This window comes from Pseudophryne corroboree, chromosome 2 (assembly GCF_028390025.1).
Source record: "Pseudophryne corroboree isolate aPseCor3 chromosome 2, aPseCor3.hap2, whole genome shotgun sequence".
Taxonomy (NCBI): Eukaryota; Metazoa; Chordata; class Amphibia; order Anura; family Myobatrachidae; genus Pseudophryne; species Pseudophryne corroboree.
This window is the reverse complement of record NC_086445.1, coordinates 466,235,457-466,254,935: the sequence shown is the minus strand read 5'-3', so window position 1 is coordinate 466,254,935 and position 19,479 is coordinate 466,235,457. Positions and strand designations below refer to the sequence as shown.

The 19,479-nt window shown below is 43.8% G+C and overlaps 1 protein-coding gene across 2 annotated transcripts in view; it reads left to right on the top strand.

Moving 5' to 3' along the window:
- The first annotated feature begins 15,038 nt into the window (after positions 1-15,038).
- The window catches only part of ST6GAL2 (ST6 beta-galactoside alpha-2,6-sialyltransferase 2), a 232,064-nt gene continuing 227,623 nt past the window's right edge, over positions 15,039-19,479 (top strand). Inside the window, exon 1 of one of the 2 annotated variants that reach the window (XM_063953803.1) lies at positions 15,039-15,299. The gene's annotated coding sequence lies outside the window, so the exon portion shown is untranslated. Of the gene's footprint in view, positions 15,300-15,891; positions 16,233-19,479 lie in introns of those variants that run through there. The other variant, XM_063953802.1, reaches the window with a different exon arrangement.

Sequence of the window (19,479 nt, the reverse complement as noted above, 5' to 3'; positions counted from 1 at the left end):
TTGCAATGTGTACCTAGCTTAACTCTCTCATCAGCTAACCAATGTCCTAGAGGCAAACAGTTGGCTGCAAAAGTGAGAAAGTGGATTGAACTGAATAAATTTTTTATTTCACTAGGCTAGTTGCTAGTACATGTCTCTCACTTGTTTTGTTACTATCATTTTAGTAAATGGTGAGCAGGAGAATTAGGAAAACAAACTCTCCAATTGCCCTACAATATTTATTTTAGCAAGACATTACATTATATAGTGAGTATAGGGGTGAGTGGGGTAAGATGAGCCAGTGGCTAAGTTGACCCACCCCCTGTATCTAGAAACTGTATACTTTTGTTGTCACTTGACCATAAATTTAGTAAGCATCCGTCATTTCTATCTGCCTGTGATAGAGAGAAGCACATCGTAAACAGATATGTTTTCTTTTCGGAAAAGTTTTGTTTGTCAAACTAAATTTTCTACATGTCAGGTATAATGACTGTGATGTGATAGTAAATTTAAAAAATGTATATCATACATGTTGATGATGATTTGTCAATGTATAAAACTATGCGAATCATTTAGCTAAAGATTAGCCTGAATTACTAAACAAGACAGATGTTTCCAAAATGGTAGCTGTGGAATAAATTGAGACAGCTTAAAATTGAGGATGACAAAGTGAGTACAAGATTTCTCTGAAGAATCTGGGTGAGTACTAGCAAAGAGAACTCCACTTTTGTATTCAAGAAAATGATGTGACTGTTAGAAGCTGATTGGTTAGACAGATTTTTCCAAAATGGTAGCTGTGGAGTAATTTGAGCCAGCTTAAAATTGCAACAAAGTGAGTACAAGATTTATCTGAAGAATCTGGGGGAGTACTGGCAAAGAGAACCCCACTTTTGTATTCAATAACATTATGTGACTGTTAGAAGCTGATTGGTTAATCCTTTATCTCCACTTTATCTTTCTGCAAGTTTTGAAAAATTTTGATTTGCTGAAGAAGCTACCTCAACCTCAAAAGGATGGAGGTATGGCAAGGAGGGAAGCAACCCTTCATATTTCCCTACAACATTGATGGGTGGAATGTTGAAGAGTCGAATGCCAAAGAGATGATGGGCCAAATGTAACAGAGTGAGAGTTTCAAAAAGTGAGAGATTTGGTCTGGTTTTTGCAGTTTTTTTTAAAGTTGCAATCATTTACACAGCAAGATCAACCTGGTTTTGCAGTGTAAATGATTGGCACTTTAAAAAAAAACTGAAAATCCTTACCAAATCTCTCACTTTCTGAAACTCTCACTCTTTTACATTTGGCCCGATGTATGAAAATTGTGCCATTGTTGAATCATAAACTTTTTATTATTTAACTTTACCTACAAGAAAAGACAATTTGGAAAGGGAAAATCATTAGTAAATATGCTCATGTTTAAACTTGGAAAAGTCAATTGGTCAATTTACCCTCAGATGGTTCAAGTTATCCATTGACTCGGATACATTTACCCCTAATGTGGAGCAAGTTAAGCCACAAAGCCACTTTTTTTGAGAAGTCAAATTTTTAAAGCCTTTTGTCATACAAGCATTCGTATAATTTCAAAATAAAGGTAGATGTTTTTTTTTTTTACTTCTGTCTTAATTTTCTTTGCCTAAGGGACAACATAGGTAACAACTGTCTCATCTTACCCATCTCTCCTCTACCTCTAATGTCCAACTACTTCATATTACCAGTGATTATTGTATTTCAGCCTATTAAATAATGATGAAAATATACCTTGGAAAACTTACCAGGTGCATTTTAATTATTGTTCTTGACCATAGTAACCTGCACTCAGTGGCGGATTTACCGCTATGCCCACTAACAGGGTTGAATCTGTGAAGGTGTGATTTCCAGCACCACACAAACTCCAAATAAACTACAGCTCCCAGCAGTGTTTGCTGCCAGGAGCTGTAGTTTATTTTAAGTTTGTGTAGTATTGTATGGTACAGTGCCGGACTGTCTGGCAATGTCAGCCTCCTTCCCACCTCCCGGCGCCTCCTGTCCCAATGGCGGGCGGTGGCGCTGTTCACTTAAATCGACTACAGCGGTAGTCTCTCTTTCCTCCAGGGTCCAGTCCTGTGCGGCTAGCTTTCGCCACTGGCTCCAAGCTCCAGGTTGCCTCAGCTTGTCAGCTATATCCACGTGGCTGCCAGCCAGCTATGTGTACTTAGCAAGGTGGGCATTACTGTGGGCATTATGTGTATAAGCAGCACAAGTATGTTGGGCATTATGTGTGTAAGCGGCACTACTACCATGGGAATTATGGGCCTAATTCAGGTTGGATCGCAGATCGAACCTCAAAATATACGAAAAAAATGTGGGCTCATGCATGTCAATCAGGCAGAGGCGGACACGGGGCAGCGCGGCGGGCCTCCTATGGGCGCAGCTAAGCTGCACCAGCAGGAGGCATCCTTAATTTCTGCTAACAAGCAGAAATTGTGATGCGATCGCAATTTCTGCTTGTTGAAGGGGGAGAGGCAGCAGTCAGCATGCTGGGCGGCCTTGTTCTGAGATGGGTTGCCCCCAGCATGCGAATAGAAGGATTGAAAATTCTGCTGATTAGCAGAATTTGCAATCCTTACTGAATTAAGCCCTATGTGTGTAAACGGCACTACAACCGTGGGCATTATGTGTGTAAACGGCACTACTACACTGGGCATTATGTGTGTAAGTGGCACAACTACCGTGAACATTGTGTGCATGTGGCACAACTACCATGGGCATTATGTGTGTAAGCGTCACAAGTACCGTGGGCATTATGAGTGTAAAAGGGGCACTACTACTGTGGGCATTATGTATAAGGGGAACTACTGTGTGGTGTAATGTGTATAAGGAGTACTACTGTGTACTGTAACCTGAATAAGGAGCACTACTGTGTGTTGAAATGTGAATAAGGGACTTGGCATACACTGACTGGGGGGGGAAATTGTTTGAGGATGGGGCGGCCACATGAGGTCTAAAACGGTCTCTATCTGCACTGTTTCATATTGGCAACTGTATTAGTTCTTTGGTAGTCACGTTTCAGCATGCTCAGTGGCGTCACTAGGGGAAAACTATCGGTGCAGGTCGAACCTGGGTGTCACCAGCTAAAGGGTGACACCAAAATGCTGGCTCATCCTTCCAGTGTTAGGAGTCGGGTGCTGCACTGTGACATTACGTGCAGCACTCAGCTCCTGTCACATTGTAGGATCTGGGAGTGTATACATATAAGACCATGCCCCCTTTTTGCATAGTGACGTAAGATATACTGTAGTAGCACAAGGAAAATATATTTTAAAAATAAGTCTATAATGCAAGTAACAATGATGCAGTATCACAAAATGAACTTCAGGAAGGTTGCTAAAAATAAGGTAGGTTTCAGGAAGTACAGGTAGCTTACTCCAGATTTAAACTGGATTTCTGTTGATCATTGTATCACATGATGATTATTTTTATCTCTAGAAACAGGTATAGCTGGTGAAATCAGACTCTTCTTTGCTCTTGTGGGTTTCACTGAACCATAAGTTCACAGATACAAACTCCTGGACAGGTTTTAAAATGTTGCTTACAGTATATACTACTAACAGGATTTCCTTTTGATTGAAGACATAATTACACTTGCTTTTATTTTTTTGGTACATTCCAAATAATGTTTTAAAATACACTGAGAATAATTAAGGAAGAAGGTGGAAGATAAATGATACTTTGAGACTTTAATAAATAGAATTCATAAGGCACTAGTATACAGGTAGTAAAATGTATCAATATGCCAATGAATTACTAGTGATTATTTTCTGCTGCTTCTTATTGGGCACCTGGATTCCTATACAGGGGCACATGCAGAGCTAACATAGCTTGCAGGCATTATTTGGAGACTCATTGTTGCACAGTTGTTTACATAAGTGTATGTTTGTGTACTTGCAGTGATTGTAGATTATTACTGTCCCGTCTGTAACTTAATATCTAATTCTATGCTTGCTAGAGGACTTTGACACTGTGGGGCAGGGATGGGTTGGGATTGCTTTGCCGGCAGTTGGGCTCCCGGAGGTCATCATATTGGCCCTGGGATCCCAGCCGCCAGAATGCCGGTGGGGAGGGGTGAGCGCAACGGAGCACCTTGTGGGCTCTCTGCATTCGCCACGCAGGGGGCATGGTGGCTCGCTGCGCTCTCCAAGGGTTCTATTCCCACTCTATGTGTGTGGTGGACGAGTGGGAAGAGTTCCTGTGTGTCGGCATGCCGACCATCGGCATTGCCAGCGATTGGGATCTCGGCGTCGGAATCCTGATCATCGGGATCCCAACCACCGGTCATGTGACCGCATCCAGCAGGGGCGTGCGGTGAGGTAAATGGCTGAGGAGTTACTGGCTAGTACCAGAGCCAGATTTACACACAATATATGAGCCCAAGAGTTCTTGAGGGCATTATACAAAGATGCAGCAGTATATACTGCTGGAATTGGTGAGATTTGATGAGAGATGTGTGGAAAGGTGCCTCATCTGCCAAAGACTTTTTACTCTAGAAATTTGGCTATAAAAATGATTAGAATAATACAAAGAAGATATTTATTATATTTTTTTCAAATTTTCATATACTGCATATATTGTCAAAACTGGGGTATACTGGAGTATGACAGGAAAGGCTCTGCCTCACCTCACCGCACGTCACTGCTGTGAGGCAAATTCAGGTATTCTGTGGGTAGTAAATTTCCCCACACAGTAAAGCCACAGGTAACACACATTAACCCATAGATTCTGCATTAAGGGGAAATTATCAAGCAGCTGAGCAAAACCATGGGCCTAATTCAGATCTGATCGCTGGGCTGCGTTTTTTGCTGCCCTTGGATCAGATAGTCACCGCCTATAGGGGGAGGGTAAAATCGCTGTGCAAGTGTGCGATCACATGTGTAGCTGAGCTGCATAAAAATCAGTATGTGCAGTCTCTGCGTAGCCCAGGACTTACTCTTCCTGTGCGATAGAAACCTGCTGATCGGGACCAGAGCTGACGTCAGACACCCTCCCTGAAAATGCTTGAGCCCACCTGCGTTTTTCCGGACACTCCCTGAAAACGGTCAGTTGCCACCCACAAACGGCCTCTTCCTGTCATTCACCTTACGAACGCCTGTGCGAATGCATCCATGCACCATCCCGTCACTGATCTGCGAAGCCCATTGTAGCTGTCCGACGCGCTGGCACACTGCGGCTCATACGCATGCGCAGTTCAGATCTGATCGCACACTATGTGAAAACAGATTTTTTAATTACCCCCCCCCCCCATGTTGTACTGTAGGTGGGGCAGATGTAACATGTGCAGAGAGATTTAGATTTGGGTGGGTTTTATTTTTACTGTGCATGGTAAATTTAGATTTAATCTTGAACACACCCCAACCAAATCTAAATCTCTCTGCACATGTTATATCTGCCCCACCTGCAGTGCAACATAGTTTTGCCCAGTTGTTTGATAGTTTGCTTTATATACAAACATGAATCAGGCCCTAAATGTACTAATCTATGGGTTACCCTGGGCGTTAAGTCCCATAGGGTACATTTAACATGGATTTTCCATGCAGCTCCTTGGACTTAGGGGCTAATTCAGACCTGATCGCTGCAGTGCAGTTTTGCACAGCAGCGATCAGGTCTGAACTGCGCATGCGCCGACGCCGCAGTGCACTGGCTCATGCCAGACAGCCGACGGCTGTCTTAGCCCTGCAATCACCTCTGCCTGATTGACAGGCAGAGGAGGTCACTGGGCGGGGCGGCTGCGTTTGGCTGCCATTTAGTGGCCACGGCCCTGGCAATACAGGCCTGCCTGGACCATAGGGGGGGCGAGCCGCGGCATCTGCGTGACGTCACACACAGCCACTGCGACCCCAGCAGCGATGAGTAGCTCCCTGCCAGTGCGCAGGAGCTGCGCTAGCTGGGAGCTACTCTTCTAAGAAAAAAGCTTTTGTACTTGTGCGGCAGGGTAGGGCCTGACATGTGGGGCGGACTAGTCCTGTGCTGGGCGTCCCCCTGCATGTCAGGGAAGCTGATCGTAGATGTGCTAAATGTAGCACATCTACGATTAGGTCTGAATCACCCCCTTAACGTGCGGGGGTGCAGCAGTAAATTATATTGCTCACAGCTGGCAATTAGTGCTAATTGAATTAAGATATATATATTTCCATATTTTTTATGATTAGAAATAAGGGATGTTTGCTCAGTTTGGGGACTTCTCAGCTTTCTTAGAGACATAATGTTTTTGGCGTAATCTTAGTGACCACAATTCTTAGACTATATATCAGTGATGGCTAACCTTGACACTCCAGCTGTTGTTGAACTACACATCCCAGCATGCCCTGCTACAGTTTTGCTATTTGGCCATGCTAAAACTGATGCAGGGCATGCTGGGATGTGTAGTTCAACAACAGCTGGAGTGTCAAGGTTAGCCATCACTGCTATATATACATATGGCTCTGTGAACACTCATGAAATAGAGCTGCGTATCACTTGTGGCGCCCTATAAAGTTTAGTATTATTATTATTATTGTTATTGTTATTGTTATTAATAGCAATAATAATAATACATATAATGACTTTTTGTTTATATTTTATAATTCTATATATAGTTTTGGTATTGTTTGGATTTTTTCTATGATTATTTTAGGCCTGGCATGGTAGATTAATCTCCATCAACATAAACTTAGGGAGCTATTCAATGCATATATACTGACTAAACTATACATATTATTTGTTCAGCAGCCAGTGAAATGTTACAGGGTACTCCAACATCTGGGAGAAAGGACTTTAAGGAGATAGCGGCTTCAGTGGAGTCTGGTATTTCCCTTAATGGCTGCCAGGTAACTAATATAAGTGCTACATATGTCTGTCATTTTCTTTAAGACTCAAGTTCATGTTATTTTTCATGAGAATTACCTTCCATTCTGACGTTTTACAAGTGCTAATAATCATGAGTCACACTTGCAAGTGCATATACAAATACAGCAACTTATTCTCTATGATCAGAACATCCTTCTGAACTCCTCATGGGGGATCAGTACTAAATGCCGCCGGCCGGAATCCCGGCGGTCGAAATACCGACGCCGGAATCCCGACCACACAATCCCGACAGGGGTGGCGAGCGGAACCAAGTGGAATGGTCCATAGCTCCACACACAGTCAAGATGAAGGAGCCCTGCATGAAGGAACTCTCATATATAATAGCTGTAGCACACATGCTTCTGCAACCATTTCCACACAGCAGCTGCAATGGGACTAACATTCAGGATATGTGGTAATAGAGTGCTACGACCTCCATATGACCTTATTGCAGTCACAGGGAAGGTAATATAGAAGGGGAAGTGCTTTTTTTAATAACTCATATTGTTAAGAAGAAATAAGCTTTGCCGCTCAACAATTTTGCCCCTCACTATTCGGAAACTACTTCATGTTTTGTGCCTCAGGCACATGTACTGAGATATTCAAGAAAGAAAAAAAAGACGATTTATTTCATAGACAGAACAAAAGCTCATCTAAGAAAAGAAAAAGAAAAAATAATGGAAAAATATATGAAAATTTATAACAAATTGAAATGCTTATTTTTAAAGTTTAAGTATCCATAAATAGTCCAATAAAACACGGTTTCCTTCAAGCTAACATTGTTTTACAATCTAGGCTTTTATAAAATACAAAATAAAAATATTTATTGTGTTACTATGTATAAAAAATGTTAGAAAGGTCTTTGAAGTGCTTTACAGTGTATGATGCAGCTTTAAAATGTCTGTACTCAGTTCTTTATTGAGCTTGTTCTACATTGTGACTGCAGTTTATGGCACCTTTACATCAGATACACCTCACATTTGCTGCTCAACTACTGTGGAGCAACAATTGAGGCCTTTTAAAGTAAGAAAATGTGTTCATCCCCAAGTACCCACTCTGTAAAATACACAGCTGAAATGACCAGCGACAATCCATTAGTTCTCACAGGTCAATGGCAGCTGGCAGACAATTACTGTATGTATACCTCAATGTAGTGTGTGCAGTTATTTAAATCGCTCCTAAACTGTAATCCTACTACATTTCTGAGAGGTTTGGCCAGAAATCACTTGCCGTTCCTGTGCCAATAATGTACTTGAGGCGAGAGACAGACAAAAGAAAATGCCTTTTTAACAGTGTTCTGTATCTGCGCTCTCCAATTGGCAGGCTGCACACTGACACATAGCAATCCGAAGCTTTTCTATGACCCCAAACATTTCTGCACATTTCCATAATGTACCACTTATGAATGCAATGAGGCATAGATCCATAGCTGGGAATTCAGACTGCCACATCCAGTGCATCGCTTGATTTTAATGGGATTAAACCCAGAGTGTGGAAAGCTATTTGTGCTGGGAACTGAATCCCAGTGACATTGTGGAAGTGACAAACTGATGGAGATCGCTATGTCTCTAGTAGTCATTAGCATTTCAAATAATTGCTCATTCCATCTACATAAACTTTGAAGCACTATGGGGCACTGGGCAGTATGGATGGTGTAACAGTTAGCACTACTGCCTCACAGCACTAAAGTCATGTGTTTGATTCCCAGCATGGCCCTGTGTGGATTGCCTCCCACAATCCAAACGAGTGGCACTTGATATACCGGCTGTCGGGATTCCCGCGCTCAGCATACTAGCGCCGGAATCCCTACCGCTGGTAGACGACAACTATTCTCCATCTTGGGGTGTCCACGACACCCCTGGAGGGAGAATAAATAGCGTAGCATGCCACCGTGCCCGCAGCGTGGTGAGTGCAGCGAGCCCGCAAGGGGCTCTTTTGAGCTTGCCCAGCTACCGGCATTCTGGCAGTCGGGATCCCGGCACCGGTATGCTGGGCGCCGGGATCCCAAGCGCTGGCAAATCATGCTACACCCATCCAAACATATACTGGTAGGCTAATTGGCTCTCAACAAAAATGAACCCTAGTGTGTATGTACTGTACATGGGCAGACTAGATGGGCTAAGTGGTTCTTTTCTGCTGTTAAATTCTATGTTTCTAGGTCTATTTATTATCTATCATAGTAATAGAAAATCTTGTTTCACCACAATTTAAAATTTTTCTGGGCAGTTGAGTGATACTCAGTGCCCTAGTGATACTGGCTGGCAGTGATAACAGTACACTTTACTGCTTCACCAGTCTAATACCGCTTTTTCACTGGGTTATTGCCAGGTCTATCCAGGTCACGGCTCAGTGGAAAAGGGTCCTTGAGTAGCAACCCGGGACCAATGACCCGGGAATTCGACACGGGTAACCACCAGGGTCAGACCCTGGTAACGGTGAAATAAATAGGTGAACCGAGTTTTCCGACCCGTGTCCGTTTAAAAAGAAAGAAAAGAAAAAACGGATCACAGACGCTTGGAGATTATGTCATCTCCAGGTGCCGGCAGAGGGTGGACCCACCACTAACTCGGGTCCAGCCTGCGATGTGAACGGGTTTCAAGCAGCTGTTATTCAGCTTGAACCCATGTTGTTACCTGGTTGGAACCTGGGTTTAAGGTGAAAAGGGGTAATAAAAACTTGTGCATGTTTGACTCTGTTATGCCTATTCACACACATGTAGTGGAACGGTGTGGGCTCTGGCTTCCTGTTCCAATATTACAAAAAAATGAATAATAGAATACAAATGATGTATAGAGACCTGTATGTACTGTGCAGCTAGCACATAGACCTGTCTATAACCATTAGAAACTACAGACTAAAAGACACATACAGTAGGGCCTTATTCTTGCATTATAAACATTTTAGACAACTATATTTACTTTAAACATGGGTTATTCTTTACCGAAAATGAAATAAAATGTTTTGGTGAAATTGTAATAAGTTAAACAAGAAAACTCTCACCCATCCAGCAGGACCCATGAATTAATTATTGGTCCAAGCTCAGAGCCTTTCTTCCCATCAGTGTATCCAAAAATGTATGAAACACCTCAAATTACCGTACAACATTACCCCAAATTTTGATATTACTCAATATATTATTCAATATCATCCTTTATCATACCATGAAAGTAGTCAACATTTCACGCCTTTAGAATATACAGTCCTATAGTTACAGTGGTATAGTTACAGTACTATATGTTACTATAGGGCAGGCTTTTTCAACCAGTGTGCTGTGGCACACTAGTGTGCCGCGACCAGTTGTAAGGTGTGCCGCGGAGCCAGAGCAGCTTCCTGCACCTTCAGAGTGAACTGCTGGTCCGGGCTCTTCTTAGAGGATCAGACATGCTCCGGCCATGACCTATGCCTTGGTGACGCGGCGGTGTGATATCATAGGTCACGGCCGCCGCGTTACACAACTCAGCCAGCCCACCCGCCTGCATACACATCTTCCAGTTCCCACCTGCATCCACAGCTTTCCTTGCCCACCCATATCCACACCTGCCCGACCACCCGCTGCTCAGTATTCACAGTACTCCACTATGAACAATCCCCGCCACTGAGGGACAGCTGACCGGTAGGGGCTAATATTTGTTATATTTATTTCTCCTGTGGGGAGCAATAGGATTTATGGGGGGAACAATGTGATTAATTCATGTGAGAAGCAATAGGATTTATGTAGGGAGCAACATGATTTAAGTGGGGAGCAATGTGATTGTTTTTTCTGTGTAGACCAATGTATGTGTGGATTTGTTTTTTACTATGAGGACCAATGTGTGTTTTTTGTTTTTCCTGTGGGTGAACTGATGGTGCGCATTGGCAATTTTAAAATATTGTTCGGTGTGCCGCGAGTAAAAAAAAGGTTGAAAATCACTGCTATAGGGGATGCATTCAATTTGCCGGCTATCCGTATCCTGGCGTTCAGGATACCAATGCCGGAATCCCAACAGCCAACAATGCCGATAGATGGAATCCCAGCACACAGGGGCTATTCCTACTCATGGGTGGCGAGCAGAGCAAGCCCGCAAGGGGACTCTTAGTGCTCGCCCCACTGCCGGCATTCTGGTGGGCGGGATGCCGCTGGCATGATATTGACAGCCGGCATCCTGCCTACCAGTAAATAGTATGTAACCCTTACTATAGCTGCCATGGTGTGAAAATGAAAAAATCTGGCAGCCACGTGACTTTGTGCTTCCTCAGACTTGAAGGTCCACTCATATCTTTCGGTGACAAATAAGGTAAAGTAGTTGAAGGAAACAATACACTATTGTCTGTGGTGAGATAAGCATAGCAAATTAAGAATGTGAGGTGGGAAAAAGGGACTGTCCTGAGCAAAGTGGGACATGTGAGCAATATTTAACATTTAGTGGCCTATTTGTGAAGTCCTGAAAAACACAATATCTGGCAAAAACAGCTATTATAATCTGAAATAGGGGTTTTTGCTAATTAGCAAAGGTTACCGCCAGCCAACGTTGGTGTTGTCTGGCAATACATTTCCATGCTTTGCATGTGGAAGCTAGCTATTATCTATTTAAGAAGGACAGAGGACCTGATTTAGAGATGAAAGCTATTGCAAGTGCGATTTTCTATGCAACTACAGATATTAGCAAGTGAAGCTGCCACCCAGAAATTAAGAGACACCCACTGGAGCTACCGCAACTCATTCGCAATTGCGTACATATACGCAGCCTATATGCAAGAACAAGGAACATCGGGTCGATAGGAAGACCTATGGCTATGCAGGCTGGACCCAGCAGTAGTCACGCAAGCATCAAGTTTTTGTACATTGGGTCTCACAGCTGACGCCAGATACATGTCGAGAAATGAGCCATGACAACCCTGCGTTTTAAGAACCACTCCACGCTAACATCATCATACCCTCCAACACTGCCCAGCTGAAAACCAGTACAAAATTGGAAAAGGGGTATGGTCACGGGTAAAGGAAGCGTGGCTAAGTGGCGCTCCCATAGGCTTCCATTGTAATGGGAGACACTGAAAACCAGTACAAGGACCCTTTTGGCCGGTACAGACAATCAAAAAACGGTACTGTACCGGCCAAAAAGGTACAGTTGGAGGGTATGCACCAGAGGCGGAACTACCGCCAGTGCAACCAGTGCGTTGCACTGGGGCCCGCCTCTGTCCAGGGACTCAAAGCATGTAATGAGTCAAACTGACTCATTACATGCCGCTGTGTGCTGCGGGCAACCGCTGCCCGCAGCACACAGCCGCCCGGAGAGGAGAGGTGCACAGCGGTACGGGGGAGAGGGAGGAGGAGGGAGGTGGAGGAGGGAGCCGCAGCAGCGCTTTGTTACTGGTTGAGGCGCTGCTGCTGCTGTCCCTCTGCTTCACTATAGGCTGTCTTCCGAGAACAGCCTATAGTGAAGCAGAGGGGAAGCAGCAGCAGCGCCTCCACCAATAACACAGCGCTGCTGCGGCTCCCTCCTCCTCCACCTCCCTCCTCCTCCTTCTCTCCTGCCCGGGAATCGTGACGAGAAGCTGCACCGGGGAGCCTGAGCTAGCGGAGAGGGTAAGTATAATTCTTCTCTTTCTTTCTTTCTTTCTTTCTTTCTTTCTTTCTTTCTTTCTTTCTTTCGACTGTCTGCCGTAATGTGTAAAAAGGGGGAATCTGCCTGCCGCAATGTGTAAAAAGGGGGAATCTGCCTGCCGCAATGTGTAAAAATGGGGAATCTGCCTGCCGCAATGTGTAAAAAGGGAATCTGCTTGCCGCAATGTGTAAAAATGGGGAATCTGCCTGCCGCAATGTGTAAAAATGGGGAATCTGCCTGCCGCAATGTGTAAAAAGGGGGAATCTGCTTGCCGCAATGTGTAAAAATGGGGAATCTGCCTGCCGCAATGTGTAAAAATGGGGAATCTGCCTGCCGCTATGTGTAAAAATGGGGAATCTGCCTGCTGCAATGTGTAAAAATGGGGAATCTGCCTGTCGCAATGTGTAAAAAGGGGGAATCTGCTTGCCACAATGTGTAAAAATGGTGAATCTGCCTGCCGCAATGTGTAAAAAGGGGGAATCTGCCTGCCGTAATCTGTAAAAATGGGGAATCTGTCTGCCGCAATGTGTAAAAAGGGGGAATCTGCCTGCCGCAATGTGTAAAAAGGGGGAATCTGCCTGCCGCAATGTGTAAAAATGGGGAATCTGCCTGCCGCAATGTGTAAAAAGGGAGAATCTGCCTGCCGCAATGTGTAAAAATGGGGAATCTGCCTGCCGCAATGTGTAAAAAGGGGGAATCTGCCTGCCGCAATGTGTAAAAAGGGGGAATCTGCCTGCCGCAATGTGTAAAAAGGGGGAATCTGCTTGCCGCAATGTGTAAAAAGGGGGAATCAGGCTGATGTAATGGGTAAAAAGGGGGAATCTGCCAGCCGTAATGTGTAAAAAAGGGGAATCTGCCTGATGTAATGTGTGAAAAGGGGGAATCTTTGCCGTAATGTGTAAAAAGGGGGAATCTTTGCCGTAATGTGTAAAAAGGGGGACGCTGTCTGCCGTAATGTGTAACAAGGGCACGCTGTCTGCCGTAATGTGTAAAAAGGGGACGCTGTCTGCCGTTATGTGTAAAAAGGGCACATTGTCTGCCGTTATGTGTAAAAAGGGTACGCTCTCTGCCGTTATGTGTAAAAAGTATACGCTGTCTGCCGCTATGTGTAAAAAGGGGACGCTGTCTGCCGTAAAGTGTAAAAAGGGGACGCTGTCTGCCGTAATGTGTAAAAAGAGGAATCTGTCCACCGTAAGGTGTAAAAGGGTCTCTACCTGGTGTAGTGGTGTTACTGTGCGGCGTAATTTGAATAATGGAGACTACTGTGCACCGTTTTATGAATTGGTATTATTTTGTGGCCACACCCCTTCCCCACGAAGCCACGCCACTATGTATTTTTGCGCGCGCCTACGGCACGCACGGCCCCTGTTTTACATGGAGGGGGGAGCTCCGATGCCGTTTCTTGCACACAGTGCTAAAATGTCTAGTTACGGCACTGTTGCTAGGCATCCATTTCTCTGGCCCTGAGCAGGTCCCCCTCACCAGATCCTCTCCAGGGGTGAGGGGGTGGACTTGGATGGGATGGGGGAGGGGGGGACAAAGCATTTTGTCGCACCTGTGCCCACCTCTCTCTAGTTCCGGCACTGGTATGCACCATGCTAACACTCCCAGTCACTTCCTGGCAATCTCTTTGCAAAGGAATCCTCATTGTGTGCGGGTTTGCAGTGGCGGCTTGACAGTGTAGGACATCGGCTTTGCATACTTCTCTGAATCGGGCCCAGTATTCACTTCTGTCCTCTAATCACTATTGCTATTTGAGGAATTCAATAGCAGAGATTGGAAGAGGAAGACATGCTTTGTTGCTAAAATAAAGCATTCTTTCCTGCTTTAAAAAAGACATTTGTGCGAAATATCTGTTTTTACAAATGTATTTCCGAGAGTGGGCTACCAGTGCAGTGCATATATGTGACCCAGCATTTACAGATCATGTATGCACCGAAGCGTCGTCTCTGCTTATCGCGGCCAGTCACTACCACCTGGGTGCTGGGCATCACTTGGCTGCCATGGCAATGTTTTTTTGGTTAAACAGGACCAAAAAAGATTTTCTATCATCTTGTTGTGGTCTTTTTAATCCTATTTGATGAATAGGCCCCTTAGATAACACAACTTATTACCCAATAGATCTTTTTTAAAGGTCCCACTCTTTGCATTGGTATTTGCAAACAGAGCATTGCTTTATAATGCACGGCTGCTGGCAGACAATTCTGTCATCAGGGGATTAAAGATGACAATCTGGGAAATGGCTAAAATGACTAAATCCAAAGCAGTCTGAGATCAGGGGGAAAAAAGAAAAGGATTAACAATAATAAATAAATAAAAGCATGGATCAATCACAGAAGGTTTCATTTTTCTCAAGAGAACACAATTGCAGAACCTTTGGGACAAGTGGGTGATCAATATTAGAGATCTGAGACTATTTATAAGGTAGAGAACGTTTATACATTGTTTACCCTGTTTTGACCTGAATATCCTACTAGTGTGGGCTGACTATAGATTGCCTAGTTTCATATAGGAAAGGCGTGTAACAGCCGAGAGGTGAGAAGGAAGCCTTCAAGCCAGCCCCAGGGGTGTGTGTGGTGAGACATGTGCTCGCTAGCCAGACAAAAGGCAGAGAGAGCAGCATTGCAATAAGGGTGTCTGGCTGCTGGTACCAAAGAGAGAGGACAAGTAGCGGGAGAAGTGGCTCATATCAGCACAGCGGGCAGGTTGCACTGCATGGGAGCAGAGGTCTCGGAACTTCCTTAATATGGTGGCAGCTGCCTGGCTATGAGTGACCACACTGTCTGTGGAAATCCCCCCCGGAATATTTCTGCTGCTGTAAAGAAACTTTCCACGGTGCAATAATAAAACACAAGACCAGAAACATATACTAGAGAAGCTATGGTAAGGATAACAACTGGTACCTTTGCCGGATAGCTAAAGCAATGTAAAGCAATGCATACAGAGCTATCAGCCAATCTACTTACAAGACTAGCCTAATTTACAGAACCTGCTGTAGAATCTACACTCTACAGTATATGCTATGTGAGTGCAATGTTGTATGTAATATATATACACCAGAGATATACTGTATGACACCAGCCACTTTGGGCTACTCTATTCCTATCGTATCTCATGTCAGTCCCAATAGTCGCTTATTTCCGATTACATTGTCTATCGCATATATGGACGGAGACGACATCATATCGGCTCGGATTGTAAAGAATCATCCCTTTGTTTATAAAATAGTAACAATAGCTGTATGATAAGTGGCAGTAATGCAGCATGCACATAGTAACTGGAGGCGTCACGGTCATGCAGGCGTGTGTACATGGGATGTATGCCCTAAGCACACCACATACATATTACATACATACATACATCCATGCTCAGTATATCCATCATCCTATGTGCTGCCTGTGCTATATATACTGCACCGACATCTGCACACAGCGATCGGGGGATAGGGGGCGGGGACTGGGAGGAGTGCGGGCTCCTGCGGCCGGAGCTAGGGAAATGGATCCAAACCGTAGAGAGGGGAGAGAGCTGCTCTCCCCTCCGCACAGTGCCGGTCCTTGCTAGCAGCAGCAGGAAGACTCCCATGTGCTGGGCACCGTACACCGCGCGGTGACTGCTGCCAGTGAGAGGTGGGAGACAGCGGCAGCAGCAGCAGATGAGGAGGACGCTGTGGTAGCGGCAGTGTGCAGCAGCCTCAGACATGTCAGTCCCATGGCAGCGTGTGGAGTCATCTGTCCAAAGCCCAGCAGCTCAGCCGGCTCCGGGGCTCAGCGCCAGTCTCAGGACCTGAACCGGAGGAGGGAACCCCTGCGCCTGCAGGTAAAGGCGGCATAGTAGGCAGTATCTTCTGGAGGCAACGTACCGAGCGCTGCATGCTTTGTTCTGCACAGCCATGGGGCTCTATGCTACAGACAAAGAATCAAATGTTCCATGTTCCCAGCAACTGGCTATATATCATGGCACATATACTGTATATGGTACCACTGTATGCAAACATACATGTGCGTGTGATATATATATATATATATATATATATATGTGTTTGTGTTATTTCTAAATGTATAATATGTGCACATATTTGTACTGCAGTATTGTATATAGTACATCCATCCTACACATGCATGTAGGGAGAGGTGTTATTATTGCTACAATTTGCCTGCTTGCTGTGTAACTTATGTTATTGTGTGGTCAGATGAGTTGATTGTGTTGTTAGGCTGATGAGAACAGCTCTTACTGCTTGTATCTTTGCTTCCATTTGCCAAGCTTATTTTGTGCTAATCACACTGACATGAAGTGAGTTTCTTTCATTCGCCTCCTTCTCAGGAGTTTCAGCAGTGATGTGTGCAGCAGCCAGTGCTTTGTGCAGGAGGCTCAGGAGGTGTTGGCTGCTTCTCAGTTATTCAGGGATTCCTAGAAGGAGAACATCTCTGCAGCATAGGCAGGAATAAGTTAAAGCTTTTATACAGTCATTTCTTCTCTAGGACCGTGGCTGTTTTAGTCATCATATATATATTGCAACACTTATGGTGCCCATACACTGTGAGATATCTGGTACAATCCTTCGATTTTGACCGCATCGGTGCGATAGATCGCAGGATTGTATACACATCGAATGTGTTCCCCAATGCCATGTGCGGGCACGCTGGTCGAATCTCGCATATCGAGATATGTGCTGTACTTAATACTTATCGGATCGCACGTGCGATTGCATGCTGTTTTTACCACATTTGATTTTTCGCACTGCGATGTGCGATCTGTGAGTTATTTAGCTCACTTTCTGGACACTCCCCTCCGCCCTGGTCGCAAGGGGCATGTGATACATCGCATAATTGTATGCGCATCAAATGCACAAAAACACCCCACTTTCGATGCGATTTATCGCACGGGAGCTTCAAGGGAAATCAAAGCGCGATATATCGCACAAGTGTATGGGCACAATAACAATTGTGCTCGACTACCAATAGAAAATAAGATTCAATTATTTGTCTATAATACAGGACTTTTGTGTTGAAATAGACATAATTGTATAATAAATGACCGCTTTGAAGACTAAGGTGCCTACAGTATGTAATAATTGCACCAATACCATGATTATTAACATAGTATCACAACGGATATTCTCAATTTGCTTGAAAATATCTCTACATTGTAAGCTCTCATCTTCCCTCCTGCTTTTCCTTCTTACTTAAACCATCTTCTGCTCCATACTCCCTTTTGACTGCACCAAATCCTTTGGTTTTCTGCCACCCTGTTACTTATTTCAGTGTCGATTGCTGATTCAGCTGTCTTTATATACCCTGTACTTGTCCTATGTTTTCTTGAACTGTAAGTGACTGTTTTGTATTGATTACTTGCTTATGTACTCTGCATTTGGGCGCTGTAGATCCCTTGTTATGCTATATATATAAATAAAGGATAATAATAATGTACTAAGTGTAACTCACAGGGACACCAGTAGCACCAACAGCTGTCCCTGCGAGTTACATCCCCGACGCAATGGAGGGATCTCTCACATTTGTGAAAGCCTCCTCTGGGGGAATCTGACATTGAGCATGCGCAAAGTGTCAGATTCGGGAGCCTGCTGGTGGCTGCAGGAGAGGGACCATACGAACACCCTCCCATGTGAATATGTTTACACAGGCATAAAGTGGTTACTCCATCTGAGGATTGCGTTATCTGAAGAGGCCAAATTCCAAAAAAACATTTGTTTTTCTGAGTTTAGTACATAGGGGTCAGATTTCTGTGACATCTCTTGCATCAGTCTATTAGTAAATAGCGCTGATGCATAACATTGTATAGAAACTGTAGTTTCTGCACAATTTTATCCATATACTACCTTGACAAATAGGCCATTAAGGTACCTATGTATTAATAATCACAGCAATTCTTGACAATCCATATCGTGACAAACATTTTGATTCTAATTAAAATTCCCCTTCTACATACTACAGAAAACTCAGAGGGACAGCGTTAGTGATAGCAACTGCCCCTGCGAGTTAGATCCCGGCTGCATTAACGAGTCTGCAGGAAAGGAATCGTAAGATCCCTCTCGCGTGAACCTGCCTCCGTAGGCAGCAGTAGGGCCAAACTACCGCTTTTTGGAGTTTGGTACATAGGGGTCAGACTGTAGTACCCATTGATAGTAATACGGACAGTGCTCTGCATTGCTAATTAGCCGTCTGCATGAGATTTCTGTGTAATCTCCTGAATTAGACAGCACATAGGAACAACTCATAAAATCATGCAGATAGTTTCTAAAGAATTTTATGAAAGAAAAAAAGTTGAGTCTCCTAAAACAGATTTCCAATTCTCATCAAAATCCCCTATGTACGTTATTCACTCAGTATGTAATTGTATTAATTGCATAGCTGTATATTATGCACATTGGGATAATACCTGTCTCCAAGTTTTACTTGATCTCTGGGTCATTCATATACAATTGTAGAATGCCTGTAATCCAGTAGCATTCAACTCCAGTCATAAAGTAGTCCTAACAGGTCATGTTTTCAGGATCTCTCTGGTAACAATTGAGACAATTACAAACCTAGTAAAATAGATTCAATAAACATTGCATAATTAAAGAAATCCTGCAAATGTCATGTTGGGGTTACTTGAGGACTGGAATTGAAAACTTCTGCTCTAATCAGTATCAATTAGAACTTTTCTACCTGGAAAGCTTGAAAATATAGTGAAGATTTTTAGTGGTAAGTATATTGCTGTGTGATTTAACAGTGTCCATCCAAATACTAAATACAAACAATTTAACAACCGAGTTACCTTTTTTTTTGTATTTAATGTATACAGTGTGTTTAATTGTAAAACTATACTTTTGAAAAACAAAACATATTTCTTTGTTCCACTGTTTAATATCTGACACAAAAAAGTGTTTCCATAAAATCATTATTTTGTCATTTTGTTACATAGCTATTGAAATGTACATTTGTAATGCTGTGCCAATGAGACTATCTTCATTCAGTGAAGTTACTGTGTATAATTTCAGCACTGTTACATTGCGCAGAACATACTGTGTCACCTAGAAAAGGGCAGCACATAGTTTAGTACAGGG